At 35.9% G+C, this 13,957-nt stretch overlaps 1 protein-coding gene and 1 long non-coding RNA gene across 3 annotated transcripts in view; both read right to left on the reverse strand.

Moving 5' to 3' along the window:
- Window positions 1-13,957, reverse strand: part of LOC119530298 (UDP-glucuronosyltransferase 2A3-like) — a 352,297-nt gene that overhangs the window by 319,773 nt on the left and 18,567 nt on the right. The window lies entirely within an intron of this gene.
- Window positions 1-13,957, reverse strand: part of LOC119529473 — a 35,331-nt gene that overhangs the window by 6,597 nt on the left and 14,777 nt on the right. For both annotated transcript variants that reach the window (XR_005215872.1, XR_005215873.1), the window contains exons 2-3: window positions 7,122-7,253; window positions 4,442-4,529 (exon numbers count right to left, since the gene is read on the reverse strand). This is a non-coding gene — a long non-coding RNA (uncharacterized LOC119529473). The remainder of the gene's footprint in view (window positions 1-4,441; window positions 4,530-7,121; window positions 7,254-13,957) is intronic.

The raw sequence follows: 13,957 nt of genomic DNA on the forward strand, positions 1-13,957 counted from the left end.
TGGAAGAGTTTTCTAAAATTTGTACAGTTAATCATGGACATTGTCCACCATAGGACTCAGTTTTATACATTCCCATCTTTTGACCTCCAACTTTTCTTCTGGTGACATATATCACTCTGGGCTTCCCCTTTCCACCTCATTCATGCACCATTTGGCACTGTTAGTTATTCTCTCAACTTGCTATTGACACCTCTGTTCATTTCCAAACATTTGAGTTCATCCTAGTTGAACATTCTGCTCACACTAAGCAACTGCTCCCCATTCTTAAGCCTTGTCCTATATTTTGGTACCTTATATTTCATGACTATGAGTTTACATATTATAATTAGTTCTTATTGGTGAGACCCTGCAATATTTGTCCTTATGTGTCTGGCTTATTTCAGTCAGTATATTGCCCTTGAGGTTTTGTCATCAACCCATTTTTTTTTAAGATGGTTTTGTTCAGACACCATACATTCCATCCTAAGTAAACAATTGATGGTTCACTGTATGGTCACATATTTATGTGTTCACCATCTTCACCATGATCTATATAAGGGCATCTACATTTCTTCCACAAGGCAGGAGGGAGAGTCCAAGAAGGTAGAGAGGCAAAAGAAAGAGGAAAAAAATGACAGCTAGGAAGTAGCAAAAGGAAAAGTAACCTTAAATCAAAGTAGAGTAAAAAGTCAGACAATACCACCAATGTCAAGTGCCTAACTTGCCTCCCTATCCCTCCCTTTTATCTGCATTTACCTTGGTATATTGCCTTTGTTACATTAAAGGAAGCATAATACAATGATTCTGTTAGTTACAGTCTCTAGTTTATATTGATTGCATCCCTCCCCCAATGCCTCCCCATTTTCAACACCTTGCAAGGTTGACATTTGCTTGTTCTCCCTCATAAAAGAACATATTTTTTTTTATTATTTATTTTTTTAATCTTCATTTTATTGAGATATATTCACATACCACGCAGTCATACAAAACAAATCGTACTTTCGATTGTTCACAGTATCATTACATAGTTGTACACTCATCACCTAAATCAATCCCTGATACCTTCATTAGCACACACACAAAAATAACAAGACCTAAATCACACTAAGCAACTGCTCCCCATTCTTTAGCCTCATCCTATATCTTGGTACCTTACACTTCATGTCTATGAGTTTACATATTATAAATAGTTCTCATCAGTGAGACTGCAATATTTGTCCTTATGTGTCTGGCTTATTTCACTCAGTATATTGCCCTCGAGGTTTTGTAATCAACCCATTTTTTTTTTTAAGATGGTTTTGTTCACATGTCATACATTCCATCCTAAGTAAACAATTGGTGGTTCTCTGTATGGTCATGTATTTATGTGTTCACCACCTTCACCACTATCTATATAAGGGCATCTACATTTCTTCCACAAAGAAGGAGGGAGAGTCAAAGAAGGTAGAGAGGCAAAAGAAAAAGAAAAAAGAAAGAGGAAAAAAAAATGACAGCTAGGAAGCAGCAAAAGGAAAAATAACCTTAAATCTAAGTAGGGTAAAGTGTCAGACAACACCACCAATGTCAAGTGTCTAACATGCCTCCCCTATCCCCACCTCTTATCTGCATTCACCTTGGTATATCACCTTTGTTACATTAAAGGAAGCATAATACAATGATTCTGTTAGTTACAGTCTCTAGTTTATGTTGATTGCATCCATCCCCCAATGCCTCCCCATTTTTAGCACCTTGCAAGGTTGACATTTGCCTGTTCTCCCTCATAAAAGAGCATAATTGTACATTTTATCACAATTGTTGAACAGTCTAGATTTCACCAAGTTACACAGTCACATTCTTTATCTTTTCTCCTTTTCTCTGGTGTCTCACATGCTCCCAATCTTCCTCTCTCAACCATATTCATTGCTTTCTTTGTTCAGTGTACTTACATTGTTGTGCTACCATCTCCCAAAATTGTGTTCCAAACCATGCACTCCTGTCTTCTCCTGTCACTCTGTAGTGCTCCCTTTAGTAGTTCCTGTAGGGCAAGTGTCTTGCTCACAAAGTCTCTCATTGTCTGTTTGTCAGAAAATATTTTGAGCTCTCCCTCATATTTTTTTTTTTTTTTTTTTTGATAGTTGTAGGGCATTCCTTTATTTCAGGTTCTCTGCACAATACATGCTTTACATTCACAGTTGATGATCATTTTATTCATTTACTTTTTAAAAAAGATATGAGAGCCGACACAGAGAAATGTAATTGATTGCCCCAGAGTCACATGCTTTAACAGTGGCAGAGCTGAGAACAGGACCTCAGCAGATGGAACTCCTAGTGAGGTGTGTTGTCCATTGCACACTCTCTTTTCTCAACCAATATGCATGAGATAAATCCTTCCTGCATACAAGACCAAAGAGAAGGTGGTACAGGGTTTACTTAAAAAATGAAAAGACAAAGCTTCAATTCTACAGCAGCTCATACTCGAGTGATCTCCCTCATATTTGAAGGACAGCTTTGCTGGATATAGGATTCTTGGTTGGTGGTTTTTCTCTTTCAGTATCTTAAATATATCACACCACTTCCTTCTTGCCTCTATGGTTTCTGCTGAGAGATCCACCCAGTCTTATTAAGCTTCCTTTTTATGTGATAGATTGCTTTCCTCTTGGTGCTTTCAGGATTCTCTGTTTGTCTTTGACATTTGATAATCTGATTATTAAGTGTCTTGGTGTAGGCCTATTCAGATCTATTCTGTTTGGAGTACACTGTGCTTTTTGGATCTGTAATTTTATGTCTTTCATAAAAGATGGGAAATTTTCATTATTTCCTATATTATTGCCTCTGCCCCTTTTCCCTTCTCTTCTCCTTCTGGGACACCAATGATACATACATTCTTGTACTTTGTTTCATCCTTAAGTTCCTGGAGACATTGCTCATATTTTTTCATTCTTTTCTCCATCTGCTCCTTTGTGTGTAGGCTTTCAGGTGTTTTGTTCTCCAGTTCTTGAGTGTTTTCTTCTGCCTCTTGAGATCTGCTGTTGTATGTTTCCATTGTGTCTTTCATCTCTTGTGTTGTGCCTTTCATTTCCATGGATTCTGCTAGTTGTTTTTTTCAACTTTCGATTTCTGCCTTATGTATGCCCAGTGTTTTCTTTATAGCCTTTATCTCTTTTACCAAATATTCTCTAAACTTTTTGAATTGATTTAGCATTAGTTGTTCAAATTTCTGTATCTCTGTTGAAGTGTAAGCATTTATTCCTTTGACTGGGCCATAGCTTTGTTTTTCTTAGTGTAGGTTTTAGTTTTCTGTTGTCTAGGCTTCTGACCTCCTAGGCCATCCCAATCAGGTTTTCCCAGATGAGAACAGGCTCAGGTCACAGAAGGAGGAAATATATTTCCCTGATGGTTTTTCTTAGAGGATTGGCACACCTTTTTCTTTTCTGCCTGGCAGGTGCACCTGTCAGCTTTTCACCGGCTAGTGTAAGAGGGTGTGGCCTGTGGCTCTCCTCCCCCAGGCTTTGGGGTCTTGTTCTGGTAAAGCAGGCAGTAGAGCTGGGCCCCTCCCTTTCCTCTTGGGAAGCTATGCCCCCTCCAGAGAGGTCAACTGTATATCAATAAGTTCTTTGTTTCTCTAACACTGCAGGTCAAAGTGCTGTGATTTTAAAATGGCTGAGGCTTTCTTTACTGCAAAGCACTGCTGACTGAAAACAGCTGAGGCTTTCTCCCCAGAGAGAGAAAGGGACAGAAAGCTTCCAGATTCACCCCTCCACCAGAGATAGCACCCAATCCTCTGGGCTCCCTGTCCTGAGACAGAAATGACCCCTGACTCTCCCAAGGTCAGTTGTCACCAAAAGCCTCTGTCTGCTCGTTGAGCATTTGCTGCCTGTATTGAGCAGTTAACATTAAAACCCCAGTTGGAGCTAGGCTGAGGTACACTAGCTTTTTTGGAGAGTGCTGCTGTCTAGCACCATAAGGCTTCTGTGAGGGAGGGGCTCTTGGTTCTTGGGTCTCAGCATGGGTCTGCAGTTTTTACTTAGAGATTTTATGCTGTGACCTTGGGCATTCTTCCCAATCCAGGTTGGTAGATGATGAGGGGACAGTCACATTTTTCTCCCCTCAGTTATTCCAGGTTATTTACTAGTTTTTTGGTCATTTATGATTTGTTCCAGGGGGAACTAACAGTCTTCCACTACTCTCTATGCTGCCATCTTAACTCCTCCTGTCAGGCAAGTTTTGCTGGAGAGATGTTATCTGAACTTAGCCTGAAACTTAAAGTGTGATGAATCTAAACTGAAGAGACCCTTAAGTCAATCATAGGAACCACGAATCTATAAAATTGTTGGAGAATTATTGTACTATATCTGCTTTAAATAAGGAAACAATATGTGAAACTTTGCAATTATTAAGTATGTCTTGAATTTCTTTGCTGTTAAAACAGTTACTCAATTTCTCCTTCATGCAGCTCCATAGCTTTTGTTCCCCATATCCTTACCAAGAGGATCATTCTGTGGTATCCAATCATAGAGTCAAGTATTGGCTCCCAACATGGCTGGTTTCTTTCCTTTGGATATCCATAAAACCTGTGGAAGAGTATGAATTTATTTCAAAACTAAAACCTCAAGATGATGGCATTTTAAGTCTTTAGAACCATTTAAAAATCACATAATCACAGTTCTCATCTTAGTTCAGGTGATAGATGAAAGGGTTCTTTGCAAATGGTGAAAAAAACTAGTAGGCTTGTCTGAAACCACCTACTTATTCAAGGGATTACTCATGGTCTATTAGGTATTATATTATAGTAGGATTGTCTGAAACCAGCTACTTATTTAAGGGATTACTCATGGTCATTAGGTATTATATTATCATTTTGACCATTATGATTAAGAAGATTTTGGTAGTGAGGTTACAAGTGAAGAATGAAAAAATTAGTGCCTATTTAATCAAAGTATTGAGTTAAAATTATTGCAGAAACCTTGGATATCCATATAAATTTAAGTCACTGGGCCATACTCACTCTCATGTTTCAATTTTGGTTGTTTTTTTTACAAAACCAATTTTTAAATTACCATTTATGAGCTTTGGATAATGAGATTATAGGAGCAAAATTAGAAAATAAAATATTAAACAATCAGGGTTTGAAGGTAAAATTTATTGTGTACAATATAATTTCTGCATAAATTTATGTCACTGGGACATCCTAACTCTCATACTTCAAATTTAATATTTTTCATAAATATAATTTACTTTCTATTTTGTGTGTCTCTTATTTGTATGATTGGTTTCCTTTCTTTCTCCCTTTCTTAGTTCCATCCTTCCTCTCTTCTTTCTTTCATTCCTCTTTTCATCCTTCCTTCCTCCCTCATTCCTCCCCCATCCTTTCCTTCCTTCCTTCCTTCCTTCCTCCATAACATTTAAAAAAGATTTGACATAGGAGCTCTCTGGAGGATTGAACTTTCTAACGAATAAACTTAGTGAGTGAAACTTTTATAAAGTCTCAGACAGGGATCCAGGGTTTCTTTTTTTTTTTTTTTTTTTGAGATTTTTGAAAATTGCATTCAGAAATTTATCACTTCTATAGATACATGTGATATTCTAGAATAAAAAAAGATTTGGGTGAGAATGAGAGGAGGGGTTTGCTTTCATTCCATTTTTAATGAAGATTCTTGTTAGGACATGAACATTTTGTTATATGTTTTCCACTCTTCAGGAAGTCTGTAAGATTAATTTCAGATTAAATAATAAAGAAAGGTAATAGATGTCTTAAATATTTAACTGAAAATACTTAAACACAAAATCAAAGTTTTAACATACCCAATATAGAAAAAGAAAGAGCCCTCAGATATTCCATGAATAGCAGTATCCAAAGTGTTGAAATATAGAAATGTAGTGACAATTTAAGAGTAATTGAATATCATAAGTAAAAACATGTGTATTGTTTGAAGATAGTATTAAGATTTTACATGGTTTTTGACTGTAGAAAACTCTATGCAGAAAGACCAAATAAATCTAGACTGCTACTTCTAGCTCAACTATACATTGATAGAGTCCCAAGAATGCCTAGAGATGTGGAGCATACTCTTGAGCATAATTCCTCTCTACTTTTAGTCATTTCTGCTCTCCCTTTCCCAGACCTTGAAGCTAAAATACCTCAGAACATTTGTGAGTAGTCAGGCCAGGCCTTATTTTCAAATACTGAAATGTTAGCGGGGACCTAACACTTTCATGTCTATTGCATATAAAATACATGACTACAAAAATATATTTCCCCAATAATTCCAAGGCCAAGTAAACAAATGATCAACTGTTCTTAAATTCAGTATTTTAATATTTGATGAGTTTTTACTTAATGCTCTGGTAGTTATGCTAATTGTCTAATGAGATCCCACATTCATCTCAAGGGATCATTTGTGACCACACTCTCTTTCCAGTTGTTCCAGTAGCAGCTTGTGGTGACTTGGAGCTATGCCACCCAGAGAAACCCATTCCAGTGGGTGTGAACCCATTGTAAATAGTACCTTTTGATAAGGGTACTTCATTTATGGTGTGGCCAAACTGAATCAGGATGGTTATTAATCCTATTACTAGAGTCCTTCATAAGTAGAATGAACTTAAGATGGAAAGAGAGAAAATCACAAGAAGTCAGAAGGCAGTGGAACCCAGAGAAACTAGGAGAGGCTACCATATGCATCGCCATGTGATTGAAAGGCCAAGGATCAACAATCATGGACAGCTATCCCTGGAATGCCACTAGCCTGGGAGAAAGCATCAATTGGGCCTTTTTCCTCTGAATTTTAGCCTTACAATCATGAACCAATAAATTCCTGTTGTTAAGTCAAGCCATTGCATGCTATTTGTTTTCACAGTTGGGAAACTAAAACAGTTCTTGGTACCTGCAAGTGGGGTACAGCTATTACAAATACCTAAGAGGTGGAAATGGTTTTGGAGTTGGGTAATGGGTAAAGGCTGGGAGAACTGGAATGTGATTGATAGAAGAAGACTAGAATGTTTTGAAGAGACTGTTGGTAGAAATATGGATACAAAAGTTCCTTCTGTAGAGGCCTTAGAAGGAAAAGATGAATTGGTTATTGAAAATAGAAAGAAAGGAGATCCTTTTAGGAAAAAAAAAAAACACACTGTCCAACAAGGTAAGTAAGTTTAGTGGTTGAACTAACCTTCTGTGGAATCTGGGAAAGAGCAGAGGCAATGAGATTGACCTTTTCTTCTGTAAGGTTTCTGATCACTGTTCCCGTAGAAAACACCACAATACCATCTTCACCTGAGCTCTGGACAAATTCTTCCATTTCCTGCAGAGAAAAAAATATCTCTATTACAAAGTTACAGCATCAAAGGAAAGAAAATAAAGTTCCCCTACATTTCTTAACTTGAAGATTCCAGTAAAGTGTAAACCATTGTTATAAAGTCTCCATTAAAAGTAGAAGCATCTGATTTCTTTAGGAGGAAAGGTATCCTGATACTTATGGCTTAAATATATAATCAGTGATTACTAGGAAAGGAATTAAATCAAATCATTATACAAAAGTAATAAGGGATAAAGGGTTAGTTCTTTTCTTGATTAATGGACACTGTTATTCCCCAGGTTTAAATTTAACAAACCACTGAATTGTTTGTAAACTTGTAAAAATATTACTTAGACACAAGCCCAAGGAAGGGTCCTGAAGTGGGCTTCTAGAATTTTCAGCAAGCTATTTTTTCATCCAATAATTATTACCAAATTTATCATCTTTCCTTTCAGACAGAGTTTCAGGATTATTTTTCTCATGTTTACAGTTTTCTGATAATCAGGTTAAGAAGAAATTTGTTAGAAATGGAACATATAATAATTTATTTTGAAATAGGATGATATGGTTAATGCTGCAATAACATGAAAAATATTACAAAGCAGTGCTTTTTTGTCCCTTGATGCATAAAACTCCCACTTGCATGTTACACTGTTTTCATGCCTTAATTTGAGCCTTATCCCAGAACTGATGTGTAATTCCCTTGACATTACTCACACTTGTACTAGTTTGGCACTGTAGCATCTGGGCTTGGGGTCATTCACTTTATAACCCATGTGAATACTACTCTTTAAATATGTGTCATATTCCCTATGCAACTGCTTGTAGCACCTGTGGAGTTACCATATTCTTAGTTTACAGAAATTAATATTATCCAGGAAGAGGTAATATATAAGGTGAAATTAGATTGCCATTTCTAAGCTTGCTTAATAATAGGGGAACATCTCTGAAGCCACAGAAGTTGGTGTTTTACTATTTTGATTCATCTATTCCAAATAATTGCATGTGTGTGTTGTGTGTAGTTGTGCTTGTGTACAAATGTATATAAAAAATACATATGTGTCAGTTGAATTTTGGATCTTGATTTCACTACATCCCAGTTTTATTTTCATTTTGTACTCCCAGTGTTATTTTTGTGTATACATTCATTGACATAAATCATTCAGAAAATTTATAAATATTAGTATAAGACTGCTCAAACTTCTATATTAATAGGTAAATTGAATTTGAAAGGGAATAATGTTCTCACTCTTGCATAACATATGATATGTTTTTGTGAAATCATGGGATTCATGTGGTGTGTTTGGGAATTGGGAAGAGATGGAGGTGAGAGGCTGGGGAGTTGGAAGGGCAAGCAGTAGTGTGTAATGAGAGATACTTAGAAAGCCATGAAAATGTTGTATCTTTCTCTATCTCTAGTTGGATAGTGGTTCATTATCTTCTATAATGCCAGCTCTCTATAGAGCTTGATTTACAACTATAATTTCACTGGTAACAAAAGGATATTCAGAATCCTGAAATGAAACATCATACGTCAGTATGCATCTGATCATAAAAAGAAATAAAGAGCTCTCCTGGAAACATTTACACTTATACATTCCTAAAGAGGTTTTGCTATTTTCCCACAGCCCAAGTAAATAGGTTCTGTATTCTTACTACCTACTGATAATTAAATCACTCTTCTTAGCTTATTACTCTCTTTGATTCTCAACACTGTTACCTTCCAACATTCTTGACACTCTACATTCATACTTTGGTGTATGGTATACAATTTTCTTTTTCACTACAAAAAATCACTCTGAGAAGGAGCCAATTCTACATTTGGGTATCTCATTTGTATGCATTCTACATTATGCTGATGTATCTCAATCTATTTCTGTTGTCCTCTGCTGAGTTTGAGACCTTGTACTAACAAAATGATTTCTGGAAAGCTCTATCAGAAAATTGCTTTGTCACCTCACAGTGATTAAGTCCATAATGAACTCATCAACTTCAGCTCAAAGAAGTTTTTCCACCAAGTAGAAAATTCATCAGTATCCAAATAACTTCCATGATGGAAATTGAGGAGTTCTCATGGAAGCCATATTCACCCTCAACACTACCTTTTATCCACCGAATCTGTGGAATTAACCCAGAGTTCTTCTGAAAGCAATTTATCTCTTTCCTATCATAGTAAATACCCTCATTCAGAGCTCTGTCATAATTACTAGTCTCCTAGTGATTTCTGTGGTTCTAGCTTGCTGGATTGCCAATCCATTGTCTGAATGACAGCCACAGGGACATTTTTAAGGTCATCTTCTGCTTAACATTTCAATGTAGAGACCAACAACACAGGTAACAACACCTGTGACCTGGAAAATAGAACTGTAATGGCAATCTAAAGTTATCTAACCCAAGTATCTGCAATTGAGTCAGTGCACTTTAAAAGAAAATAAGGATCAGGTATGGGTGTCATAAGGTATATACAATCTTCCAATTTAATAGACATACTTTAGTTAAAGGGTTGGCATGCTTGCAGTGCAATCCTCCAACAAACTCAAAATTAGGTGAGTATGGGTGAGGATATTCAAAACCCCAATATGTTTAGATTAGCCAAATTTCAGCTTTCCCCATAGAGTCACATAATGTGGTGAGTCTTCCTGGAGGAAATGAATAATGATGGGTCAAATAATTAATATAAAAGGTAAATGGGAACAATTGTATCACTAATTATCTTGTAAGCTATGAAAGGAAAATAAATTTATATCCTCTAGAAATTCATGGTTTCTGGATGTTAAAAACAAGACTGCATTAGAGCTCTAATAAGGAAACAATGAAAGAAAGAATGTAAATTATAAAGAAAGACAGGAAGAAGAAAGATGAAAAAGGGGAAAAATGGAAAAAAGATGAAGGATGAATAGAAGGAAGTCAGAAGTAGAAAGAAAGGAATGAAGGTGGAAGTTGGAAGAAAAATAGAGAAGCAGAAAGAGATAGAGAGAAAAGAATGAAAGACAGGGGAGAGGGAGGAAGAAAGGAATCTTAGTCAGAAAAGAATTGTACTGTTACCACAATAAATTCAATCAAATTTTAACCAATCTCCAAGATACTGATGAATTTATTACTCATTTTTTAAATCTCTGGTTGCAATAAAGACGATAGATCAGTAACAACATATCTGTACAAAATCACCTCTCAGTAGTTCCAATATCCAGTCCAGAATATTCTCTGCCTCTTATGTTTGAATGATCCCACCAGTAACAGTCTCCACCTTATCATCCTTAGTCAAGTCCATCATTTCTATTGAAGGGACATTATTTTCCTAGCAAATCACACTCACATTGACCCTCTTTTGGATTTAAGATACACATGAACATAACAGTATCACATACTTACTTCAATTTTGTCTTAAAATGATTTTTTTTTAAAGGGGGTAGATTTAGGTACTATTCTTAAATTATGTGCAAAACAACTACATTTGCAAATTACCAGTGAAATCTTTTCAGTCTACAGAAATCATATTTTGCAACTGAGAAAAAGAAAAGAAAGAGACAGATGGTGGTCATATAAATGCCAGAAGGACAATATCTTTTTAGAGCCATCACATTTTAGTGTTTGGAGTATGCCTGAGGTAATATATCCCAACAAATGATTTTGCAAATGAAGAAACTTCACCCAAGGACAACAGGATTGAGATTGGTAGAGACTGGATGAGAACCCAATTTGCCAGCTTCAGAGTCAGTATATTTATATCCTCAGTATATCTGGATGTATGTATCTAATATCCTGCTGTGTTTATCATTCTTCTGGTGAATTTTATGTGTACGACATTTATATTGCATTTTAAGAAATATCAAGCTTAAAGCATTATCCAGATTTCTGTACTAAAAGTGACCATTCACAAGGACAATTATGATGCAGATTAAAATAAGAGAATGAAATTGAACTGAGTAAATAAGAGATGATAAATAAATTCATAAGATTTATTTGGAATAGTATTCTATGAATCAAGAATAAATTAAAATTGACTGTGAAACCTTTCCCTATAATTATATTATTTACATAAAATTTAATCATAGAATCAGTGGATAACTATAAATTAAATTTGAGCCATCAGGTAAATATTGCCATTGAATGAATCCATTAGTCAAAATCTACACAGTGAGTCACATGCGATGGCTTTTAATTGCAAGAAATTCCTGAGGGCAGTGTCAATACATGACCAAGTACTTTACTGTAGGTAATGCAGACTGGATGGAACTTCACTGGGTGACAATTTTCAATCTTTTAGATGTAATTTATATAACCTTTCTGGATGTCTAGAGAAAACTCTCCTAGTCTTCCTAAGTTATTAAGTTCTTGCCCAAGCTATGTGAATAAACTATTATGTACAATTTTAGGAAGTACAAAAAGGATATTGTTTGTCTTCCACTGCTCTTTAATTTTCTCTCTGGCAAGACTACAGGTGTCCTTTCCAAACCTTTTGGACAAAAACTACACTCTAAGGGATGTCAGAGTAATAACATATTCAGTTCCTGGATACCTGGATGACTTCATAAGCAGAAATTTCTGTTTTACTTTGAACAGTTACCTTGAGAGAAATACACTTCTTTGCAACTGAGGGCATTATATCTGTTATCTCTTTTCACTGCAGCCTCTACTGCAAAGTTAAGTGGTTTAATTTAGGTGAGAAATGATGGTAGCTCTCACCAGGATAATGCCAATGGTGGTAGTGGGTGAAATTATTAAAATTTTGAAGGAATAGCTGACAGGCGTTTCTGGCAAATTGTTTGTGGAGTAAGAGAAAAAGAGACAGACACATGTTGATGCTTGTATTTTTTATTCAAGTAAGTGCAACAATTAAGCTTCCTTTATCAAACAGAGAAGATATCAGGAAAAATATGTTTCATGTGGGGTACAAGCTGGAGCTCAGGTTTAAATAAGAAAATTATAAAATACAAGTTGACATCCAAATGTAGACATGGAGTAGGTGTTTGGACTTATTAAAGCTGCAGTACAGGGGAGAACATGCTACAAAGGAATGCAAATTTTGGAGTCTTCAACTTACAATTTGTAATTTAAACCCTTTAATTGGATGAGATCATGAAATGATGCATATAAGTTGGAATATAAATATTTAGAAACCAAAAATTGGGCCATTTCAAATTTCTCAGAAAAAAACATGGAGGTGAGAAGGCAGAGGAATTATGTATTTAAGATACTGAAAGAGAAAAACTGCCAACCAAGAATTCAATATCCAGCAAAACTGTCCTTCAAAAATGAGTCAGGGTTTAAAATATTTTCAGACAAATGACACTTAGAGAGTTTGTGAACAAGAGACTTGTTCTACAGGAAATACTAAAGGGAGCACTACAGGCAGATAGGAAAAGAAAGGAGAAATGTTTGGAGAAGAGTTGAAATGGAGATTATCAACAAGGGCCAAAAAAGAAAGAAAAAATATGATATGACATATAAAATCCAAAAGACAAAATGGTAGAAGTACTGTCTTATAGTAATAACAGTGATAGTGTATTAAACTCCCCAATCAAAAGACATAGACTGCTAAAATGGATAAAAAACAGGACCTAACTATATGCTCTCTAAAGAGACACACTTTAGACCCAAGGTAAAAAAGAGGTTGAAATAAAAGGTTGGGAAAAGATATTTCATGCAAACAAATATCAGAAAAGTACTAACATCAGACAAATTAGAACTCAAATATAAAACAAAAGAGACATATAAGGACACTATGTATTAATAATAGGGACAATTCATCTAGAAGATATGACAATCATAAATATTTATTTACCAAGCCAGAGTGCCCCAAAATACATGAGGCAAATCTAACAACACTTAAGAGAGAAGTAGACACTTCAACAATAATATTTGGAGACTTCAAAACATGACTCTCATCAATGGAAAGAATATCTAAACAGAAGATCAGTAAGGAAAGGGATCTTGAATAGCATGATGAATGAACTAGACTTAACAGACATTTACAGAACATTCAACCCCACAACAGCAGAATACACAATTTTCTCAAGTGCTCATGGATTATTCTACATGGTAGACCACATGTGTTATAAAGCAAGACTCAATAAATTTAAAAAGTTTAAAATTATACAAAACACTCTTGAAAAATAATGGAATGAAGTTGGAAATCAAAAACAAGTGTGTTTTAGTTTGCTAATGCTGCTGGAATGCAAAACACCAGAGATGGATTCGCTTTTACAAAAAGGGGTTTATTTGGTTACACAGTTACAGTCTTAAGACCATAAAGTGTCCAAGGTAACAAACACATCAGCAATCAGGTACCTTCACTGGAGAATGGCCAATGGTGTCTGGAAAACTTCTGTTAGCTGGGAAGGCATGTGGCTGGCTTCTGCTCCAAAGTTCTAGTTTCAAAATGGCTTTCTCCCAGAACATTCCTCTCTAGGCTGCAGTTCCTCAAAAAATGTCACTCTTAATTGCACTTGGGGTATTTGTCCTCTCTTAGCTTCTCCAGAACAAGAGTCTGCTTCCAACAGCCATCTTCAAACTGTCTTTTATCTGCAGCTCCTATGCTTCCTTCAAAGTGTCCCTCTTGGCTGTAGCAGCTTGTTCCTTCTGTCTTACCTTATATAGTGTGCCAGGAATTTAATTCAGACCCACCCAATGGGTGGGTCAACACCTCCATGGAAATTATCCAATCAGAATCATCACCCACAGTTGGGTGGGGTGCATCTCCATGGAAA

Source organism: Choloepus didactylus, chromosome 3 (genome assembly GCF_015220235.1).
Source record: "Choloepus didactylus isolate mChoDid1 chromosome 3, mChoDid1.pri, whole genome shotgun sequence".
In the NCBI taxonomy this organism is placed as follows: domain Eukaryota; kingdom Metazoa; phylum Chordata; class Mammalia; order Pilosa; family Megalonychidae; genus Choloepus; species Choloepus didactylus.